Raw genomic sequence first — 10,299 nt, 5'->3', positions numbered from 1 at the left:
CGTTTACGATCGGCTTAATGCCTACACAGAGATCGCGTCCACCTCCTGCTCGCTTATTTGCATTCCCATTTGCATACGCACTTACGTAAATTGTTTGATCGCGTTTCGCATCTTACGGCTAAACAAGCAAACGACCCAACGACGTATCGATAATCGCGATAGTCGAATAACGTAGCCCAGTCGTACGAAACTTTTACAAGTTGTACGATACCTTCGTATTCTTCGCGAGGGTGTCGAGTCCTATTTTTTCTTTCTTTCTTTTCCTCTTTGTCTTTTTGAGAACGCTATATCCTACACAGAACGGTATACAGAACGAGATTGGATGGACAAAGTTTTATTCGCGATTCGCGTGAAAGAATTTCGAGCGTAAAGACTATTACGACGCTGGCTGTCTCGTCTCCATTACCGAGCGAATTTTCGGCAGTCCGACCGTGCCACGGTGTGTAATTTGCTAGGGCCTTAGTCGTCGAAGGTAAAACCCGAGAAGCGTGACAGCGTGCTCGGGGCTTAATCGCGTTTGCTTATTTCCGGCGTTGGTCAGCCGACGCTGCAATTATGTAGGAGCGAGCTCGAGCGCTAACTGCTGCATAAGGGCTTATTTTATTCCTATTAGGGTAAAACGGGTAGTCAGGACGACGCGCATTCTCGTGTATCCCCAATTACGTGAAATTAATTTGGATCCCATTAGCGGTGGCCCACCGCTGCCGCGTCAACGATTTTTCCCAACGGTTCCCCCTTCGGTTTCCTTTCCCCGTAAAACATACCTTAAACGTAAACCACAGATCACGTAAACGTTTCTTACTTACGTTTACGAAGCGTAGAACGCGTGTTCGTTAACGCGAAAAGATCGCTGCGAATATTATTGGATCCGCTGAGAAAGCGCAACCACGTTGCGCTTTAGAACGATCGTTGCTCGGTTTTACAGGCAGTCGTAGTTGACAGGAAACGCATCGACGAGGCAAAGATTTCGTCACGGATAGGGTGTTAACGATCTTTCGGTGAAAGGATAGAAACCGCGTGGACGAGGAAAGTGAGATATTTATTCTCTTCTTTTTTTCCTCTCCTTTTATAATACTTTCTATGGAAGGCTTGCCGGCGGAACGAGCGTCACTTCCGTGGGACAGGGCTTGAATGCAACACACTGTTAAATATCGCGCACCGAACGTGTGCCTCGTAAAATGTTTTAAGAAAGCGCAGTGCGCGCGCGCGCGGTTTGCATAATTGCAGACCGTGGCCGAGAACGGATGCGCTTATTAGCTGAAAGCGGTAGGAAATCACAGTTTCATTTTTTCGCGTGAAGGTTCCACGCGGTTCGTTTCGCGAAGGTACACTGCCTGATGGAAACCGAAGAAGAAGAAGAAGAAGAAGGGAAGAAGGGACTGGCGAGAGGATGTGGTTAACCCACGGTCAAATCGAGCTTTTGCCGGGCTTCTGCATCCTGAAACGGGCGACAAAAGAGAATCACCGGAACAAAAGTACAGCCGTATACTGCCCCCGCATCCTGTTCTCTCTCGATCCTCCATTTACAGTCTAGCTCTGTCTTTTCGACAGATCCGAACGTCACCATCTACCGTCCGTCTACTTTTCCACGTTTTGCTGCGGTACGATGTGTATCGGTGTCGTAACAAATACGCAGCGTGCAACTGAAATTACAGTTTATCGATCGACAAATTGGACAAAATGCAGAGTTAAAGAGATAAAAAGAGATATAGATAGGAGGCGTCGGGGCAAGATTAATGGATTATCGTGCTGCTATCTTAGCGCTGACAATATGTACGTACGCTGGCCTCTGGCTTACCCAGAACGTCGAGACGCGACGTCTACTTAATATTAATAACGCGTCGCCTGGAAACACAAGACGAGTGAGGCGGAAGGCGATTAACCGGTGGGCATTTAATAAAATGCAAATAACCGGTCGCCGATCGATTATCGCGGTTAGCGGTAAATAAAGTTATTTCGACGACATCGGCAAATCGCGAACGGATCGAACACGGCACAAAAGGTTCCGCTCGTATTACGCGGCGATCGAGGGGGAACGCGCGATCGCGAAGGTAGCAGAGGGAAAGATACGACAACGGAAGATTGAACAGAAACGACGACGATGAGGACGACGAAGAAGAATAAGAAGGAGAAGAAGAAGAGGACGGGGAAGAAAGAGAAGGACAGGGAGAAAAGAGCGAGGGAAAAAAAGGTGGATCGAGGTGAATAACAGCGTATAATGTGTCCAAAAGGCACCTGCTTCTTTCGAGCTTACTATCTTCCCATCGAATGGTCTCGAGAAAAGGAGCTAGACTCGAGTTAGCCGATGTTATCTCGTTCCGAGACCAGCGAACCACTTATATCGTTAATTGCTCCCACTTCCGGCCTCCCTTCTCCCTCTTTGTTTCTCTACCTTCCGCCTCGTGTTCTCCCTCGACGTCCATCTCGCTCCCGCCGGTTTTATCTGTTGGCCGATGCGTGTGCTCGCGCGAGTGCTCGTACGCTGACGCGCGCGCGCGAGCGCTAAGAGCACGCATTATGCCCTCGGTTAAACTTCGGAAAGGCGAGCACGGAAGCTTATGCCCTTTTAAGCGGTCTCGTGTAAAGTGGATGTTCAGCCGGCCTCGAGCACAATGTATTTTAATCGCCTCGTCACGAAATTATTTATTGCGGATTCCGTTTTACGAGGAAATCAGTGGTAATTGGGGAGACTTAACAGGGAAATACTTATAAACTTTATTGCATGTAGATCGGGTGCATAGCCGCGGAAACCTCGAGGGTACGCGCGGTCTGGCGTAATTAATTGAAGAATATCCAATGAATTCCTCTCGCGCAACCTCGGGGCGAGCTCGAGTGTAAAATCAGTATGGAGCGATGACGATCAACCATAATTTATACCAGATTTTACGAGGGTACGTTAAACAGTTAACAAATTGGCAGGCAAGTTTCATTATTTCCAGATCTTGCAGCTTCGGTGCTTCTTTCGCCGGTATAACGAATACGTCGCGCAACGTAATAGGCGTAATAATTTCTGCGAAGAACCTGCGACCAGAAACCGTTGCTGCCGCATTTCGTGAACAGCTTGTGGAAAAGCGAAAGATTCGGTGGTCGTAATACTTCGAAGAAGCGACAAAAGCATCGATTCGTCGGCAAGAGGCGCGTGAAACGTCGCGATCAACGACGATCCGCACGACGTATAATGGATCGCCGAAACGTCGAAATATGGGTAAGTAGTGGCGCGAAATTCCTCTCGGCAACGTGTTAACGATCTTCCTTTCTCGACGTCACGGAGATTCGTCGAACAAGATTAAGACGAAACCAGTTGGTCGAGTCAACGTGACAGGATGAACCAGCGTGGAGGGAGAAAAAAGCGAGGGATCACCAGGCGTAATCGTGGCAACCACTTACTCGCGTAAACGTACGCCTGTTCGAAAAATCAACCAGCCTCGCCTTCTATTCCCAGCATGTTGGCGAAAATTGGGAATAATATGGAACACGGGCCGGTAAATTGGTGGCAAACCGAGCAATTCTGCTCCAATGAAATTCGTCGACCGAACGTTTGCCGTGTCTCCACTCTATTTTGTACCTATCAGTGGTCGTATCGAGGTCAAAGTGCCGCGTATTTAAATAATATCGTGGCACGTCCGCATCGTAAATTTCTATTAAAACACTTAGAATGCTTTTAGCCGTTCGTTTCGTTTCGATGTTGTAAATAAAGTTTAATCGAACGACATATTTCACAGTCAAGAGTGAAACTATGTCTCGCTATAATTCATCATTAAGGATACGATAAATTACAAAACGTAAAAGTAAGATCCGCGGAACGAGATGTTTATCGTTAATCGAATCCTTTAATTGCGCGCCTGTTTCGAAACGATAACGTGACGCGTGCAGGTGTACGAGGAGTGAAAACGATATAATCGATGGTAGCTTGTCATTATCGAGTATCGTATATTATCGGCGCTCGTCAATGTGCCAGACGAGTGAGATTTGTCGCTTGCATCGTTACCCATTCGATGACAAATCATCGTCCAGCCAATTCGACGATTCTACCGCGATACTCTAATGTCACCCCGGTTACCTGCCTTTATTAACCCCTCGAGAAAAAGCTCGTTCCTTCCCATTGACTTAACGAGAATATGCAAATATCATTCGCCGAATGGAGATAAGAGCGTAATAAAGTATAATTTCTCGGCGAATCGTTTATAATTTCTCCTCGAGTTTCTTTATCGTGAAATATATCAAATTATGTCATACTGGCTACCGACAAGTATAATCGTGTTACATAATACAACTGTATTAATTTTCTATACGAAAAAAAACGTAAACACGTTACGTAAAACTTCGCCAAAATTGACTCTTCGTTCGAACTTTAATTTTACAACCTAAATAGACTCTAACTACGATCCGGCTACTATTTATTGTTGAAGCGGTCACCACTTATAAGAAAACTCTACATCTGGTCTTTTTAGTTTCTCAAGCACCGAAGCCATCGACAGCGCGTAGACAAAAGACTGCGACGAAGTCAGACCATAAACAGTAGACAAGCGACGTTGGCTTCGGGGTTTTCAGTTATCGGGTAACACAGCTAGCGTGCGGATCTGCACCAGCTCAAATTGTATTCTTACTTATAATTACACTTCTATTTAAATATATTTTCTGCCTTACAATTTATCCACTAGTTTTCTCTGATTATACATCGAATAACTTCAACATTTATCAATTCGTTAAAACGTGTCCATCGTAATTGTATTATCCAACGGTCGCGTAGGACTTCAGGTTGTAAGCGGTTCTCGACGATTATCGTTAATATCGCATGTAGCGAAGAAAAAAATAATTCATTCGACGCTCGTAAAATTATCGAAACGCAGCTCGTTCTTTACCGAGCGGCCACTTACACGCTGTATCTGATGTGGCCGTATTAAGGTAATGAATTATCGTGGTCCGATCGCGATAACCGTCGAATGTTTAGCCAACAGTTTTCTCCGCGTAACCCTTGCAATTTGCGTGCGTGAAAGCGTGTGCCCACGCGAACAGCCGTCCTGTGGCTGAAATAGACGCATCGCCGTGTCCGAGATAAAGCCCGGGAAACCTTCGGGGAAACACATGGCCGCGAGAATTTAAATATTGTAATTAAGAGGAGAGGCTACGCGTAATCGAGAGCCGAAGCCCGAGCTTGGTCGAGCACCGAGCATCGTTTCGGTGGGCGAGCTTCGGCCGAGCATATGGCCCGGACAATTACCAAGCAAACTCCGAAAACACGAGGGACACCGTCCCGCCTTATCTTCCTCCTCGATCCCGACCATTTTTGGGCCCGTCCTGCTCGTCGGTTGAAACGCTCCTCCGAAGATATAACATCCACGTTTCTCGTTTCTTGTAACGTATTTTTCGAAGCAACGGTGCTCGTGTGTTCCACGCTGCATCGGGAGGAAATATCGTCTTACAGGATTCACGTTCAAGAGTTTTCCCGTGTCACGACTAATTGTTTCTCGGGACATGATAAAGTCGAACGATAAAAAGAAAAACATAGAGAGAAAGAGAGAGAGAGAGAGAGAGAGAGATAAAGAGGGATGACAATAAATACTCGGAATCAGCGTTGATTAATACGCGGACGTAAAGAAATTTCACGTGATAACCGGCGAGTTCGATTCCAGATTATAGGTGAGTAATGTCCCTGGCAACCGTTCGGCAGTCAGCACGACGACAGAATCATTACTTAAACCGATACACTGCGCGCGGTGGGTAGAAACTATAAGTACACGCTGGATGCCCAGTTTACGTGCGTAAACCCGAGGTCTCCAGCGGCGGTAAATTGATAAAGTGGGTGACAAGTCGTTAAATCACCGGCAGGTACAGTCATCGAGATGCGATTGCATGTGCAGTCGCACTCTCGCGTGTGCGCGCGACTACGGGCCGAAGGGTCGAGAGGGAAAGGCGCGGTGTCGAAAGGCAGAAAGAGCGAGCGCGATCGCGAGAGGAACAAGAGGAAGAGAGAAAGGACGAACGGGTGAAACAGCGGTGAAGAGGAGAAAGGAGGAAGCGGGAATCAGATTTACCAATCGACGATATATTTCAACTATCAACATTTTTGTAACTTATCGTTTTAGCGCGCGGAAACATTTGCATACGAGTTTCGTAAATCATTTATAAAATACGTTGCCAGGAATTTACGACTTTTGCCCGCGACTGCTTTATGAACGCTGCTATTTTTTTCCTTTTTCGGCCGAACATTCCCTCGTTACCGAGAACTTGATTCCCTCGTTAGTTGGAAATACGTAATTTCGATTAACGTATCGAGTATTGCACGATACGGACGAAACGGTTCTGGATTCGGCACGGAGCATCGTTTCAGGGAATTTCGTTGCCTTGAGGAGAGGCAGGTCCGATAAATTTACGCCATGCAAGGGGAAAGTGACGCGGCAGGTGGAATTTAGCGAGAACCGCTGAGAACACGGATTGTTTACCTGGCTGCTTTCCTGCGGATGTCGCGATTCGTGTTAGTTTAAATCACTGCCATATTTTCAGCCCCCCTTGCGCGTACATCATACGCTTTCTCTTGCCTCTTCCTCTTCACCTTCGCTTTCAACTAAATTTTAGACTACTCGAGAACCGCAGCGTGATCCACGTGATCGTTCGACCTGTGCTTCGTTCTTCCTTTCTTCGATTCCCCGCGAGTCGAAACGTTTTACCGCGAGCTTACAACTTTTCGCCTCTATATTTTCTCCGGCGGTCCCTTTCGAGCGGTGCTTTCCTTTTAAAAAAAAAAAGATTTCTCGCGGGTCAGTTCCATCGGGGCATTTGAAGAAATTAGCAGGTGTGTCGCTTAAAAGCCGCCACAGCTGCCACGGAACGTAGCTAATTTTTTCTTCTACCTACCGAGGCAACATTCCCTCGAAACGCAAAATGGAAACGGATTCCTTTCCTTCCAAATTAACGAACAATTACTATCATCTTAAGAGATGACTCGGCAAACGAATTCAAGATCGTGATATTATCCACCGAAACGACTTCTGGGGCACCGACGATGAAAGACCGAAAAGACAGCCGAACGAAAACCATAGCTATCACAAAGCGAGAAATAGTCGAGATCCTCCGATGTCGAAAAAGAAAAAAAAAAAAAAAGAAAAAGAAAAAAGAAACGATCGGCATGTTTGCTGTTTCATGGAATCGAGGAAATTGATTTCCTGTTCGATCTGTTGTCGATTTATTCGCTGACGTTATTCGGTATAGGATTTTGAATCGCTGTTCGCGATATTAGGAGCGAGGCGAGCAATCGCCGGTGGGAAACGGTTTCTGGGAAATCGAAAGGCGAAGGTTCAAAAGTCGGGCGCACGATGATGGATGAAGAATCATTTAGAGAAGAAGCAGTAGGGTCTTGCGGGGAGGACTATTAATTACGACAAAAGGGGCCGCGGTTCGGCATCGAGTATATAAGCGGCGGGACTGAAGAGAGCGAACGATTAGTTACTTTAACCAAATTATCTCGCGGACAATGGGGCCAACAGGTGAGAAGTCTTCTTTTGCTTCGTATTTCGATTCCGGAAGATCGTTGCCCTGTTCGCGAACCGATGCACGGAAAAGGCGTAATCACGTTTTTTTCGAAATTCCGCCCCCCTCGCTTCGTAATAATTTCGCTTTGACAGAATCAGGTTGTACGTATTTGTAAACGAACTCCACTTTGTATTTCAGCTTTGGTTTAAATCTTTCAGATCGAAGATTAGAACGTGAGAACAAATTACGTGTAATTTTTTAAATTTTTTACACGTGAGATGTTGTTACAGATTACAGTAACTAATGTTTCCTTAAGCAGCCACTGAAAGAATAGCGCATGCGACGACAAGAAATTTCACGAGTAAAAATACTTTCGATAAATGTAGAGTAAGTTTAGTCTGTTAGCTAGAATATTATTCGTCGGTATCTCTTCTCTCCTGCTGCTATTTTATCCGCCTAATCTGTCAAAAATTCGCGTGTTTCATCTTCGTCGATAAATAATTTGTTAAGACACGTAGTCACGAAACGGACGCACACGACGAAAGAAATCTCATCTCGCTAAACGAAGCTTCCTCTTCGGGCACGAACGAAGACGGTTCACACAGTCGAACCCCTATCCGAGCCGTGACAAAATGTTATTCACGAAGGTTAGACGTTAAAGGTAAGACCGAAAGGCATTCGACTTTTCCATCGACCGTGTGTTCAAAGTGGACCAAATAACCGAACAACAATGACTCGACAACCGGGGCAAAATGATCTTCATTATACCAAAATCGGTAGCCAAATTGAGCGCGCACTTTTAAAGAACAGTAGGTTATCCAATATGTAGGATGTCGTGACGGCGCGGCGTGGCAGCGCATCCGAGACGGTTTCAGCGGACTTGGTCGTTTCCCATTGTGTCTCGAGTGGACAGGATGATCGTCGCTCATTTGTTTCCTGGCGGGACGGCAAGAGGCGTCAAGACGGCAAGAGAGCAGCAGCAACAACGCGAACGACGATGACAGGAACGGCAGACAAGGCTGCCTGTAATTTCATACGTCAGCGCCGAATATTAATTCGAATTCCTCCCTTAGACCGCTCGTCCTCGCAACGAACCGAGGCAACGGCAAGCGGAAGGCAGGGAAGAGGGGCAGTTTTTGTCCGGTAAATGAAATATCTTCGGTAGCTGGGCGTCCTGCGGCGATCGAGTTCGCTTCCACCGGCTTTTGTACCGGCATTGGATTCTTCGGGGACTCCCCGTAGCGGATAAGTGGAATCATTTCAACGATCCACGAGGATCGAGGCCGCCGCTACGCTCGACTACCGAATACCGTCTCTAATACGACTCTCTTTGACCGGTGTTCGCTGCTCTTAAGGAATCTATCTTGAAAATTGGATCATTTTTAGCCGGCATCACCGTGCACCATCGCTCTCTCTCTCTCTGTCTCTCTGTCTCTCGTACAAAGTTTGGCCATGGAAGGTTCGCGATCTTCGTGATCGAGAAAAAAGTTGCCAAGCAGAAACGTTTCTTGAGGTCAAGCAATGAGGTCCGATCTCGTACAGCAGGCAATGTAATTAGCAGAAAGAAAGAAGGAAAGAAAGAAAGAGAGAAAGAAAGAAGAAAATAGAATGTTATCCCACCCTCGTGGTCCTGCAATTAGCATCACCGTCGCTGCACGTTTTCGTTGAAGGTTGCGGTGACGCGATAAATTCGTAACGCGACAACTATCGATTTAATTAAAGCAACGGATCGGATCGTCCTGATCTCTTCGAGCGTACCATCTGCACAGGACGACCGCAACCTTTTTCAGGTCGAGAAATCGAGGAGCACTCGACTCGATCGTACGCCTATCGACGAAGGGGTCGTCCTCTCTTCTCGGACGATAACGCAACTCGGGGGAAGAGGAGATGCACGGCAGCTGGTTATATTGGTTCCTCTGGAACACACGTGGATAGTCTTTTACACGGTCGAGGTTCGAGAGACGAGAGACGAGAGACGAGCGGCTCGAGTTTATACGGTGTGTCCGGTCGTTAGAACGAACAGACCGATCGCGGCAGATATCAGAAAAGCACGGGCAACGTCGTCGTACACTGAGTGGCCGCGCCAAAAGAGAGGGCGAGAGATAATTAAGGCGGTCCCGTAGTAAATACTTGCTCGTCCGTGTGCAACGGTGTGCGGCTGTGCGCATTATATATATCGAGAGCAGTACATGTTCCGTGACACATATTGATGATGGTGGCACTGCCATCTTTTAACTACTACTCGCCTCTTTTCTGACCTTTCCTTTTTCTTTTCTCGCCGCCGGATACATATCTTCGATAACGACGAAGGAAGGAAGGAAGGGGTGGCACGAAGGAAAGGGGAAACGCGAAAAATCAACGATCGTCGTGATTCTCGAATTTTACTGGCGGCAGAGGAAATTGTTGGCTCTGGCCTGTGTATGACGGATGTCACTCGCGGGCATCCGATCCGGGACAAACATTTCCTGTTGCATCGAGTAAGGCGAAACAGCGAATAGAAGAAATAAAGTTTAATAGAAATCTGCATAGAGAACATCAGAGACTCTGTCGTCCGTGTGCGGCAAAAAATATGATTAATTCGCGAAATAATAGTGGCACGCCGTTGTACGCTAAATGCTGCATCGTGTGCGCGTTATATAATACGCGTATATACGTATAAAGATAAGCGTATAACACGATGACACGTATTGATGATGCCAGGCATCGCCGTCCTTTTCTTTGCTCAAAGCAGTTGCACTGCCAAGGGAGATCGGCGAGAAACGACACGGGGATACCGATGGGGAGGAGACCGTACTAAGAAGACAATTTGGCAGCGTGCCGGTTGTTAAT

The 10,299-nt window shown here is 46.8% G+C and overlaps 1 protein-coding gene across 2 annotated transcripts in view; it reads right to left on the bottom strand.

Moving 5' to 3' along the window:
• Window positions 1–10,299, bottom strand: part of LOC138180222 (phosrestin-2) — a 178,954-nt gene that overhangs the window by 150,569 nt on the left and 18,086 nt on the right. The window lies entirely within an intron of this gene.

The sequence above is a fragment of the Bombus flavifrons genome, chromosome 5 (assembly GCF_040668555.2).
Source record: "Bombus flavifrons isolate JBK064 chromosome 5, iyBomFlav1_principal, whole genome shotgun sequence".
In the NCBI taxonomy this organism is placed as follows: domain Eukaryota; kingdom Metazoa; phylum Arthropoda; class Insecta; order Hymenoptera; family Apidae; genus Bombus; species Bombus flavifrons.
The sequence above is the reverse complement of the archived record's forward strand: the minus strand, read 5'-3'. Positions and strand labels throughout refer to the sequence as shown.